The sequence below is a fragment of the Geotrypetes seraphini genome, chromosome 16 (genome assembly GCF_902459505.1).
Source record: "Geotrypetes seraphini chromosome 16, aGeoSer1.1, whole genome shotgun sequence".
In the NCBI taxonomy this organism is placed as follows: Eukaryota; Metazoa; Chordata; class Amphibia; order Gymnophiona; family Dermophiidae; genus Geotrypetes; species Geotrypetes seraphini.
Window position 1 is genome coordinate 44,685,022 of NC_047099.1, and position 13,474 is coordinate 44,698,495.

Consider the following 13,474-nt stretch of genomic DNA (forward strand, 5'->3'; position numbering starts at 1 on the left):
TTCCATGAGATGACCAGCAGCTTCACCAAGAACTGTGACCGTCTACGGGACTGATAATCTTTAGAAAGGAAGTCTGCATGTTTAGACTTAAGATTGAAGGGTTTCCATCTTGCATCGGATATTGAAGATATTCTAACAATTTTTTGTCTAATGGCAAATGTTGTTTGAACTACAGAAAACAATGATTTCAACTTTGTGAAAACCTTCTCTGTAATTGGACAGCATGACACTGATAGCAAGTGATGAATTAGACAACACTACTTTTAATCAACCCCCAAATCAACCTGCTCTACTCTTTTTTTCCCCCAAAAAGGACCAGAAATCTTTTTGTAAAACACCCTCTTTAACTCTTTTGTAATCCGCCTTGAACCGCAAGGTAATGGCGGAATAGAAATCCCTAATGTAATGCAAATGATGACAATGATGATGATAAAAGATTTTTTGCTATTGATTAGGCCTATGTACATAGTTCAACCCCAGTCATGGTACATGGGCTTGTTGTGCCACTGGACCTTGCGTGCATCTGAAAGCAATGCCGTCATTGCCAGCAGGGCCTCCCAAGTTGGACAGGTTTCAGCGGAGATGTACCACGCAGATGGGCAGTGTTGGAGGCGGAGGATCGCATTTGATGCGACAACATTGAATTTATACTACACAGAAGAAAGGCCCGGCAATCGACTTCTGTGTTCTGCCACGAAGGTTTGATGATGATCATCAAGTCACTAGGACTCAAACACGAGTCGACAGCACCTTCCAAAACAGTTCAAATAAATCAGTTTAGTTTATTAGCCAACCCTGATCACAGAAGCTTTTATGGATTTTTCCTGGGGGGAGAAAAGGATGAACCCACCCACTAACACTTCTTTTCTCCAGCGAGGGACTGACGGAGATTGCCTTTGGGGGACAACAGCCAGATCTAGAGATGCCCTGGAGGGAGCATTACATATATGTCTATTTTTATAACTGGTTTTATGTTTCAAGCAACAAAATAGTGGATTAGAACTCAATTTTATTTTCTGAGAATGTTAAAACTTTTCTGCTTAGGAAATCTTTAATGAAGGATAATTGATCTTATTGTTTATGATTTGTATCTTTGATTTAGGATTACTTTTGTAAGCCACACTGGACTCCGAAGGTATATGTGGTGTATAAATTTCAAATAAAGTAAAGGGAGTGTTGTAAATTCCTCTATTTTACACAAATCTAGACAGAATGGACGGGAATAGACAGAAATCTTATCTCAAGAGAATTATTTCTGTGAGCTTCAACAGAGAAGAAAAAAGGCTTGCACACGCTGAAATCATTTTTAGCCAAATAAACAAAGTTTGCCAGCCTTAAGTGAAGAGCGCCCTCTATCTGCTCATGGATGTAACTTCTGCCTCCTGTAGACACGCAGATACTGAAGGTAAGGGAGCAAATAGCTGTATTCACATAACAAGAAAGGCCAAAGAGATTCCAAGCAGCAGAGCTGTATCATTCTGCTGCTACTCTGTCCTGAGAAGTGTAATTTCTCTTCAAATTTTATTTTTATATGTACGTATATATTTTTTATGTCATATGCTTATGAAATTAGCCAAACCTTTTTTAAACCCTGCTAAGCTGATTTCTTGCCATTCTCTGGCAACAAATTCCAGAGTTTAATTACACATCGAGTACATATTTTCTTTGGTTTGTTTTACATCTACTACAGATGCTGGAGACAAAGACTGTGTCTGAATTCACGAAAGCCTAATACCCTTTCTGTAAAAAAGTATTTCCTTAGATGACTCCTGACTCTGTCACCTCTTAACTTCATCCTATACCCTCTCATTCCAGAGCTTCCTTTCAAATGAAAGAAACTTGTCTCATGCACATTTATGCCACATAAGTACTTAAACGTCTCTATCATCTCTCTCCTCCTGCCTTTCTTCCAAAGTATCCATATTGAGATTTTTAAGTCTGTCCCTATATCAGTTATGACGAAGACCACCAACCATATTAGTAGCCTTCCTCCAAACCAACTCCATCCTCTTCATATTTTTGGAAGGTACATTCTCCAAAATTGTACACAATATTCTAAATGAGGTCTCATCAGAGTCTTCTATAGCCGTATCAATACCTTCTTTTCCTCTCCCTTTGTACCCTAGTATCCTTCTATCTTTCGCTGCCTCCTTAAGATCATCACATACGATCAAACCCAAGTTCCGCTCTTCTGTCGTACACATAAGTTCTTCACCCCCCTAAACTGTACCGTTCCCTCAGCCCAAATGCATGACCTTGCATTTCGTAGCATTAAATTTTAGCTGCTAAATTTCAGATTATTCTTCAAGCTTCATCAGGTCTTTCTTCATGTTATTCACACCATCCTGGGTGTCTATTGCAGGTTTTGGTATCATCTGCAAAGAGGCAAATCTTATCAAGCAGCCCTGCAGCAATATTGTTTATAAAAATGTTAAAAAGAACAGGCCCAAGAACAGAACCTTGAGGCACACCACTGGTAACTTCCCTTTCCTCAGAGCAATCTCCATTAATCACTACTACCCTTTGTTGCCTTCCACTCAACCAGTTTTTGACCCAGCCTGTCACTTTGGGACCCATCCCCAAGGCACTCAGCTTATTTATTAGACACCTGTGTGGAACATAGTCAAAGGCTTTGCTAAAATCTAAAAACACCATTTCTAGCGCACTCCCTCTATGCAGTTCTCTGGTCACCCAGTCAAAGAAATTGATCAGATTTGTCTAAGACTTGTCTTTAGTGAATCCATGTTGCCTCGGGTCCTGTACTCCACTGGATTCCAGAAACTGTACTATTCTCTGTTTGAAAAGTGTTTCCATTAATTTCCTTACCACAGATGTCTTCCTTACTTTCACTTTTGAGGAGAGGGACCACATCCAGCCTTCTCCAGTCCTCTGGAACCACTCTTGACTCTAAAGGTCAGCCAGTGGAGCTGCCAGAACTTCCTTAAGTTCTTTCAGGACTGTCAGATGTACACTGTCCACCACCCGGCCTCATCACTTTGTCCACTTTTAATCAATCAGGGTCTATCACACTTCTTTGCATTTATTTTCTGCGGTCCTGCTCCCAGTACTTCAGCTGTGAACTATTTATGAAGCACCTCTGTCTTATCTTTATCGCTTCTGAGTCTCACAATGCCACTTTTCCACGTCTTCCTGTCACTATCATTTGGGGCTTGATCAATCCTGCTGCTTATAGGAGCTCCTGTTGCACTATGCTATGGTAGAGATTTCTACTGCTGCTCTAACACTCAGAGAATTCCAATGAGCAGCGTAAGTATGGTTGCCAGACATTCAGAATTCCCCGGACATGTCCGGGGGTTGAGATGGCTTTTCAAAACCCGTCATGGGTGGAACTGGGCGGGCCTGGAGGTGGGGCTAGGGAGATCCAGATTTTCTGATTGGAACATAGGAGCATTTAGCGCTCTGGGCCCTGGTAAAAACCTTTACCAAGGCTTAGTAAAAGAGGGCCTAGTCAGCTATTTAGTTAAGAAATAATGTTTTTGTTTTGTTTTTTAAATCAGGCACAAATGATTAGGCATTCCTTCCTTATATCAAATGACATTCTTCCATTTTTGACACTGCAAGTGCCTACCTTTGACATTTGGCAATATTAGTTCCTATGTTGAGTTTAGGAAAACATCATAAAGCTTTTAAGAATTGGATGTGCTCTAATTAATGTATCTGTTAATTGCTGAAGCTGACGTATGACTAGATTTCTTTCCAGTAATGCTTCGACATTTTTGCTCATAAAACATTTTATTGTTAGCACTTTGAGTGACTGTCCGCAGGCCATTCATCTGTTTTTGTGTAAGATTGTCTGTTTATGTTTACTTCTCTGACTTGATTCCTTTAAGATCATTTGTATTATATATGCTTTATTGTAACCTGCCAAGAATTGTACAGGTTATACATTTTTTAAGATAAAATAAACTTAAACGTGTCTGTCGTATCTCACCTCTGCCGCATTTCTTCCAGCGTAGACTGACTGAGATCTTTAAGTCTGTCCTCTTAAGCTTTATGATGATGACCACTGGCTTTAGTGATTAGCATGATGAAAAAGAAAGGGCAGAGACTTTGTTTTCTTTGGATGTAGCTCACACTTTTTCAGTAGTAATTTAAGGTGAGTTACATTCAGCTGTTTTCCAATTTGATAATAGGTTGCCTAGGTAAGATGCAGTCTATTTCATAAAGACATATGGGTATTTATATGCTTTTATAAAATACTAGAGATAAATTGGAAGAAAGTGCAACTAGATTTTGAAGGTATGGATATATAAAACAGCTCGGGGACTGGCATATGTGCTTTTTAAAATAAAATACGTGTGTACTTTATAACTCTTCCTGTGCTCCACTTCATAACACATCTAAATATGCATTGCATAATTGTGCATGCTGTTTGTCTCTGTGTGTTCTTAACCCCTGAGGTATTTTTTAAAAAGCCTGTGAGGGAGTCTACAGGACGCTACCACGCCTCCTCCTGGATCCTCCCTCACAATGTCAGAGCCGCCTTAACATAGAGAGCGCCTCCTTAGGAGCAAGTCAGAAAGTATAAAATGCAGGGCAAGAGCTAGATTAAAAAGTCCCAGAGGGAGAAGGAGCTAGAAGGACCCTAGCTTACTCCTTAACAATAGCCACAAGACATTCGGCTTGGCTGAGGGAAGCCAAATTGTTCTTGCTACTTGGAAACCTGACTCTTAGGTCTGGCTAGGACCAAACCTTGTTACCTAGCTGAAGGAAGACTGGGGGAAGATTCTCAAAACTTCATGGTAAAAAATCTGATGGGCTGCTACTGAGGTTCACGGATGTTCACTAAATTTACTTGAGATGAGTCACTGGTGGTAGCGATCAGCACATGTGCAGAATACACCTGCATATTAACCCCCCCCTAAAAAAAAAAAAAAACCCAACAAATTGAAGATCATGGCAGGAGAGATGCCCACTCTATCCCCCCAATGACCCCCTCTGCCCCTCCCTACCATATTCAGGTCACTATTCAAAACAGACCCCATGATTTGAGGCACTGCTGAGAACCCTTGTGAGGAGAGTGGCAGTAGAGAGCAGGAATGAAATATGGATACGAGGGGGTGCTGAAAAGTTCTCAGCCCAACCCACCAACTTCCTAAATTCAGAGCGTTATTTTGCCACTGGAGCTGAAGAGCGTGTTATCTTATTTCGTGAAGTGCCAATTTGCAGAAACAAAGTTCTCTGTTTTTGACGTTGTTTCAGATTATCGATTGAACCACATCCACGCCATTCTCGTCTTGGTTGGGCTGAGAACTTTTCAGCACCCTCTCATATGTTGAGTATCCACGCCATGCTATCCAGCTAATATTGTTGCACTGCTCAGTGCTTCTCTATATGCTATATTCTGCGAATACTCTCATTGACACTCTGTGTTACGTGGCAAAGGTTTTTAGAATCCTCAGAGTTTCAAGGACAGTCCCCAAAACAGCAGCATCACATCCGCTTAATATATCTACAGGACCCTCTTTTCATCATTGGTTTCTCTTTTAAGCTGGAAAAACTAGCACAGTAAAAACTCTACCACCATAGGGGAGAAAAGACTGTACTACAAACCCCCAGCCAAAAGTATCAACCAAATGTCACCCAGCCAGGCTATTGGGAAATTCTAAACTCTCAGTACCAAAAACTAGCACTCGCTACTGCAGCTGCATAGAGCAGAACTGGGCTTTTATACGCCACTTTCTTCAACTCCATTCCTCGGCCGTTGTAATTCCAACTGGATGATCATCAGAGACTAGGCTACTTTTGGTCAAATTAATCTCTCTTCAGTTGCTCTCAGAATGTGGAGCTGTATCTGAATTGCTATTTTGTTGAACATTTTTGTTTTGGAACTGGCTAAGTTTGAACAGAAAGCTGAAAAGTTTGAGACTGGGTTTGAGAAGTGCAAGTGCAGAAGAACAAACTCTTTGGGTTGCCTTTATGCCCTATTGGGGGTGAAATAAATATGTGGATTTTAGATTTGCTTGTTTGTTTTTGTCACCATTTCTAACTTGGCCACTCCAGGGGTCGCTCAGCCTGGTCCTGTGGAGGTCAAGGCAAGTCATTGGCCTTAGTTTTCTCCTTGTCACAGTACTTAAACATCTTTATCATATCTCCCCTCTCCCACCTTTCCTCCAAAGTATACATATTGAGATCTTTGTCACGCATTCCTCAATCTAGTTCAAATTTAGAAAATTGGTAAAATCGAGTTTGTTCAACCGATTTGTAAACTAAGAATTTTTATAGCTCTGTTGATTCAACCAGTAACCTAAGAACTATATAGCTTTCCACTTCTTCCATTATGTAAGATTGTATTGACGACTTTGAATTGTAACCTCTTCGCTGATTGTCCAGCACTTCTTGTTGTAAACCGCCTCGAACTACCATGGCTTTGGCGGTATATAAGAATAAAATTATTATTATTATTATTATCACATATTATCACACCCAAGTCCCGCTCTTCTGTCATGCACAAAAGTTCTTCACCCCCTAAACTGTACCATTCCCTCAGGTTTTTGCAGCCCAAATGCATGACCTTGCATTTCTTAGCATTAAATCTCAGCTGCCAAAATTCAAACCATTCTTCAAGCTTTGCTAGGTCCTTCCTCAGGTTATTCACACCATCAGGGGTGTCTACTCTTTTGCAGATTTTGGAATCATCCACAAAGAGGCAAATCTTACTTGACAGCCCTTCAGCAATATTGTTTACAAAAATGTTAAAAAAAGAACAGGCCCAAGAACAGAACCATGAGGCACACCACTGGCAACCTCCCTTTCCTCCGAGCAATCTCTATTGATCACAACTTTGTTGCCTTCCACTCAACCAGTTCCTGACCCAGTCTGTCACTTTGGGGCCCATATCGAGGGCACTCAGTTTATTTATCTTGGTAATTCTCATCCTCATCCTTGGGGCAACCCTATCCAGTCAGGTTTTTGGAATTCCTACAAAGGAGATAGATTTACATACATGGTCTTTATTGTATGCAAATGTCTCTTATGCATACTCATTCTTGGTAGCCATGGTGCCTCGAGGACTGGCTTGAAAATCATTGCTCTTTCTAGCAAATACCCCAAGAATCGGTGCTTCATTGTTGCCCGTTACCCTTGAGAGCTGATCATGTCGCGGTATTATTGTGTGCAGAAGATAGCCTGGGAGCCAGTTCTTGGCTTTTCCACCAGTACTATTTTGTAGAGAACAGCAAGATAAAATGTTTTGATGGGAGTTCTCTTGCATTCTCATTATTAAGAGTGGTCACTCATGAGAATACATTAGATGACTAAGGCATCAAGTTAATGGGTAAAATCTAATAGGAAACTGTTGGATGTTTTCCAGTGAGTCAATGTTTGGGAATCTTCACAGATGTCTAATTTGCACATTGTTATCATCAGAGAATTTAGTAAAGTACTTGGAATTAAAGCAAAAGAAAATGGTGCATTTACCCTTGGCAAGAGATTGGCTGCATCACATGTTTAATTATTGGCTATCTGCAGATGGAACTCTGTGCCAAAGGCAGCAATCACATGATTAAAGTATTTTGGGGACAGTCGCCTGATAAGAATATAAGTGATATGCCATATAATTATATTGAAAAAGAAACTTTGTGATTTGTTTACCTGTCACTGTTACTGCATTCTTATCATAAGATTTGGTTGATATAAATTTGCACTATGAGCGATTTCACCATGACAGAGCCTCATAAGACTTGAACTTCCGGCGTCACACAGATCAAGACTGTGGATGGATAAATTGCATTGGGGAAACAGGAGAGAGGGTTCACAAGAGAGAAAAAGAGAAAGATTGCGTGAAGACTGAAGAGGGCATGAGAAAGAGACTGTATAAAGGCTGCTGGAGGTACAGGAGAAAGAGACTACGTGAAAGCCAGTGGGGGTTTACATGAGAAAGAAACTGGGTGAAGGCTGAGGGGGCACATGGGAGAGAGAGCGTTGGCTTTTAAGCTAAATGCTCTGATGCTCATAGGAATTGAATGCGTGTTGGAGCTAAAACACTCTACCTTGGCTTGATAAAAGGAGTCCTAACTTAAAGATAATTGAAACACGGCAGTTCGTAGGCTTCTCAATATAGCTATGTCTTCAGAGCTAATTTGTTCATTTAAGGATTTTTCACTAACTTACCACAGCTTAAATTGCCAGTTGGGGCTCATGCACTAATGGGAAACTTACCATATGGCCATTCATTCAAAAAAATAGAAAAAAGAGGCCATTTTACCCACATGGAAAAATGGCCCCAGCATCTGGGAATGACACATGTAAGGATGCTCTACCATTGGTAAAAGAGCCCCTTAGTTCTGCATAAGTACAGCATAGCACCATGAGCCAAGCCAGACTGTTTGGCTCAACTATCAGATTTTCTTGTCTTGTCCATTTAAGTATCCTGTTCAACATTACAGTTGCACAGGGAGACAAGCAAGAGAAACCTAGTATTAGGGAACCAGTTGAGGAAGGCAGACAAATGGATTGAATACTAGGTGAACAAGAGAAAAAAAATACAGGTTAGTTAGACGACAACTAGTTATGCCATTTCATCCGCAACTCTTCTTAAGCAATTTGTTTGACCATAGCATAGAGCAAGACTCTGCCTATGCGTTTCATGTCCTATCATTCAATTATAGACTTCAAATATTTTACTAGGATAGTAGAACAGATGACTTTGCTTTCTTCCCTAATAATGTTGGCCCAGGGACAATAAAAGCGATAAGAATGCAGAGTTTAAGGCAGTGGTTCAGTAAGAGAGGTAATATTTGCTCCACAGGAGACATAGTATGGTAACGGGGATGCGGCCAGATTCCCTTGATATGTGATCAGAAGTTGTGAATCTTATGGCTTAGGCGGAGTTGGTGAATCCAGATGAGTAGGCCTCTTTAAAATTTGAAGTTCATGTTCAAGTTCAAGTTTATTATTTGATAAATCGCCTATATAAAACATTCTAAGCGATGAACAATTTAAAAACAACTTATGGGGAAACAGACAATTTTAAAACAATTCTAAAACAGCATTTTAGAAAACAAATATTATTAAGACACAAGTAAAAAGGTTATAAGGTTTCTTTATACATGTGACTTGGTGACAAACATGATATAAAAGGGAAAGGGGAAAAAAAAGTTACAATTATCTTAGTCAGAAAAACATAAAGGGGGTAAAAACACAAGGAAGGGGGAAGAAAGTAAAAAAAAAATAATAATAATAATTTTGTAAAAGTGTACATTGGCTTGATCGTTTAATTAATAAAAGCATCATTAAATAAAAATGTTTTTAAAAGCTTTTTAAAAGAGATGAGATCTTTTTCTTTTCTGATAAAGAGTGGCAGGGCATTCCAGGTTTGAGGAGCAATAACAGAAAACATTTCATTTCTCCTTGTACCTACAATTTTTAAAGACGGAACCGATAATAGATCTTGAGATGACGATCGGAGAGATCGAGGAGAATGATGTGGAGTGATCATTCTAGATATAAACTGTGGTTTGTTAAATGATAGTATTTTGAATACCAAAAATGCTATTTTAAAAGTAATTCGATGGTTATTAGGCAACCAATGGGACTTGATCAATAGCGGTGTAACGTGATCATATTTTTTTGCTTTATGAATGAGTTTTATTGCAGTGTTTTGAATTATTTGAAGTCTCTTTTTTTCTTTTTGCGGTACATTGAATAACAGAGAATTGCAGTAATCTAGTTTAGAAATGATCATAGAATGGATAAGAGCAGACCCTAAGAGATTGCAGCTGCATGGAAAATGAAGACCACTCAACACAGGGAAATCTAAGAAGTTTCCTTTTCAGTGTGAGTTTGAAGGAATCTCCTAAATGCAGAAATTCAGCAAACAGGCCTCTCATGTCATTGCAACAGAGAAACTGTCTGTACATCATCTAGATTGCCAAGAGCAGAGAGCTACTATTGGCTGTTTTGAAAGATTCCGAGGTTTTGGGGTTGTTGTGTTTTGCCTGAGAAGGGGAAGAGAACAGTTTGGAATAGGGAGAAGCTGGTTACCTCTATACACATAGCTCTGGGAATCAGTGTCCCAGAACCAAGAATGTACTGGTGAAGGGGGAATTTCTATTTGTCCCATTAACCCTCTTTTACCTGATAGTGTTCTCCTGGCCTGTCTCCTGTGCACATAACCAGCCATAGGGTACCATAGGAGGCCATAGGTTACCGTGGTATTTATAACATGGCCAATGAAGTGTACAGGAGGGAAAATAAGTTTTATATGTACATATTATCCCACAAATGATATAAAAAGCACTATAAATTGCATGCACAAATTTGGGTGTGTGTCCAATTTAATTGGCTGAGCCAATTAGTATCACTAATTAGAATCTTAATGAGCATTTATTGATGCTAATTACTTTTAATTAAAAGTAATGGGTATAAATGTTGGCGCAGGATCCATGCCTAAATTTAAGAACATAAGAATTGCTATACTTGGACAAACTGAAGGTCCATCTTGCCCATTATCCTGTTTCCAACAGTGGCCAACCCGGATTTTATTCTGCTTCTCCTAGGAATAAGCAGTGGATTTTCCCAAGCCATCTCAAAAATGGCCTATGGACTTCTCTTTTAGGAAATTATCCAAACCTTTTTGAAACCCCACTAAGCTAATTGATTTCACCACATTCTCCGGGAAGCAATTCCAGAGTTTAATTACACATTGTGTGAAGAAATATTTTCTCCGGTAGCTTTATCGTATGCCCCCTAGTCCTAGTACTTTTGGAAAGAGTGAACAAGCGATTCACATCAAGCCTTTCCACTCCATTCAGTATTTTATAAACCTCTGAGCAGTCTCTTCTCCAAGCTGAAGAGCCCTAGCTTCTCTAGCCAAAGGGGGAGTATTGGAACATGCCTATCTCACACAGCTGTAGGCAGGACTCTCCCCTATTTAAACACAGGGGGGCAGCAAAGGAAACAGCACCCTTGTCACTGCCCAGGAGGAGCAGAGCAGACCCCGGTGTACTGCAGTCACCAGCCTGAGAGAAGCCCTGATGTGGAAATGGTGGATGTGCCTGAAGCTGGGGAATTGCTTGACCCAGAGCTGATCACACACCAGGAGTTTATTGTCATATGAAGCAGGGGTGGGGGAAGCCAAGAAGTAAAGAGATTTGCTACTGGGTGCATTACTGCTTGAAGCTGTTCTCTCCAAAATATCCAAGCTTGTGCACAAGTGAACTAAGTGCCTGTAACACCCTTATTAAACTGAGGGTTTGTTTGGGGATATTTCTGGTTTGGGAACCTCTTTGTTAGCTGTGCCAGCTTTGCCACTGGTGAAGAACTTAGGAAGCAGGCTGTGGTGGCTTCAGGAAAACTGCCACAAGCAGGACTGTAAGACTGTGTTTTGCCTTTTTTCCTTAAGTGGTTTTTTTTCTGCTTTACAGAAAAGCTGCCAATTAACCTTTTTCCCAAACTGCAAAGGTTATAAGACTTACCTGGTTTGATAAGAACATTTACTGGTCTTATGCAATAAGCTAAAACAATGCACTGAAGTAATTATTGATTTTTGCCTTCTTTTTCTTTTTGAGAAAAACCTAAAAGGTAGTACAAGCTGGAAACCGGGCGTGGCCCAGCTATAAACTGCCAGAACTTTGGCGGCCATCTTGGAACCTGGCAGATACTGAACAGTTTCTCTCCTGTGAAGAGTGAATCATTTCCATCTGTTATTGCTGCTGTTTGTGTTCATGGTTTTTTTCTCAGAATACTTTGTTTTGTGCAATTGCTTTAAATGCAGACTTGTGTTTTTGTACCTTTGTACCTTTAGGGTGTCTGGGTTGTCTAAAAAGAGGAATGCTCAGTGGTTTAGACCAGCACCCCCTGTAGGGCTTCAGCCTTCTTGCGGAAGCTTGTCTAGTTGGCTTGTACTACCACCTGGTGGAGGGCTGCTGTAAGGTTAGTGCGGTCTCTGGCCGGTGACAATATGGACCAGTGAGTTATACTTGAATAATAATCCTTTGGGATATATCATGATTAAAAGAAAATATTACCACCTAAAAGCAGGCTCTGCCATTTTACAGAGAAAGAGGAGAAATCTTCCTGTCCTCCATTGTGATTCTCTCTATGTCTCCTATCTTGCTAAACCCAAACACTAATAAAGTGATATGCATGGTTCCTTACAAGATCAGCTTTAGAATTTGTAGTTTCTTTCCTAATTATAGTCAGTGTTTGTCTGGTACTCCTGGTAGCTGAGGATGCTGGAAAGTATTTCACTATTTTTGGTTAATGCAATAGGTTCACAGTCCATGCAAATATAGTGCCTAGTTATAAAATCGTCCTTTTATTATGGAGAGAGTGATTTTCGAAAATTGGCATTTATCTGTATGTTTAGCTCTTGAATTTTGCTCTCAAAATATGGAGCAGATGAAAATTAAAGATACAAATGAGAAAATGACAAAAAAAGAACATTTTCAAATAAGCAAAAACCTTTGAAAACTAGAAAATTAATATGCAAAGCTGCTAGTGTACCACTGAAACACAAGCACATTTTACTTCTACGACTGTCATAATAAAAATGTTATTTTTGGCGCTCGAGCTGCTGCTATTATCACAAAAGTTTTGAAGTCATGTTACATATAGGGAATTGAACATAAAAGGTCATTTCAAAACTGCACAAATTGTACACCACTAACTGCAAAGGATGGGAAAATCATTCCCTTGTCTTTAAGGAAGAAATATCATTTTCAATCTGCTTTGCACTTAGATTTCATTGCTCACCTTCCCTTATCCAGAAACATAGGGCTTACAGTCTAGATTTACTAAAGTTATCACACTTTAATGTACATTAAGGGGGCATTTTCAATATGACGTTTTGGGAAAATGTCCAAAACTCCAGGAGAAAAAAACGGTCATTTTCAAACCAGAAAAAACATCCAACTTTTTGTTTCAAAAATGGCCATTTGCTAGATGTTTTTCAGCTCAGTGTGTCTATCTTTTAGGACCATTTTTATTTTTAAAAAACAAACAAAAAACAACCCAACAAACCCAGGAACAAATGCACAAAAACAAGCCACGAAGATGTGTTCCTGGGACCTTTTATGTGAAGTCTATGATCATACGCCACCACTTCTCTGTGTGGACAGTCTATTCAGAACGCTGGTCCCCAATACATCTCACCGCTATCGCTATACATTGCATTGGAAGCCCTCCAAAACCTACTGTACCCATCTGTATACCACAATAGCGCTTCAGGTGTCAGGTATTTCTGTGTGTTTTGGAAGGCTAACCCATTCTACCACAATTGTATTTCGTAAGGCTGGAATCTGGGTCTAGAGTCCCCTTTCTCTGCACTCATTGCACCAGGGACCTGCTTATTGCTCTAATGAGACTGGTCATAACATCTGTAGCTGTCATATATATTGCTGTCATGCAAGGTCCTTGGCATCATTATCGATTCTTCTCTCTCCCTCAATGACCACCTCAACTCCTTGGCTAAATCATGCTTTTTCAGCCTGCTGAGAAAAGTAAGATCCTA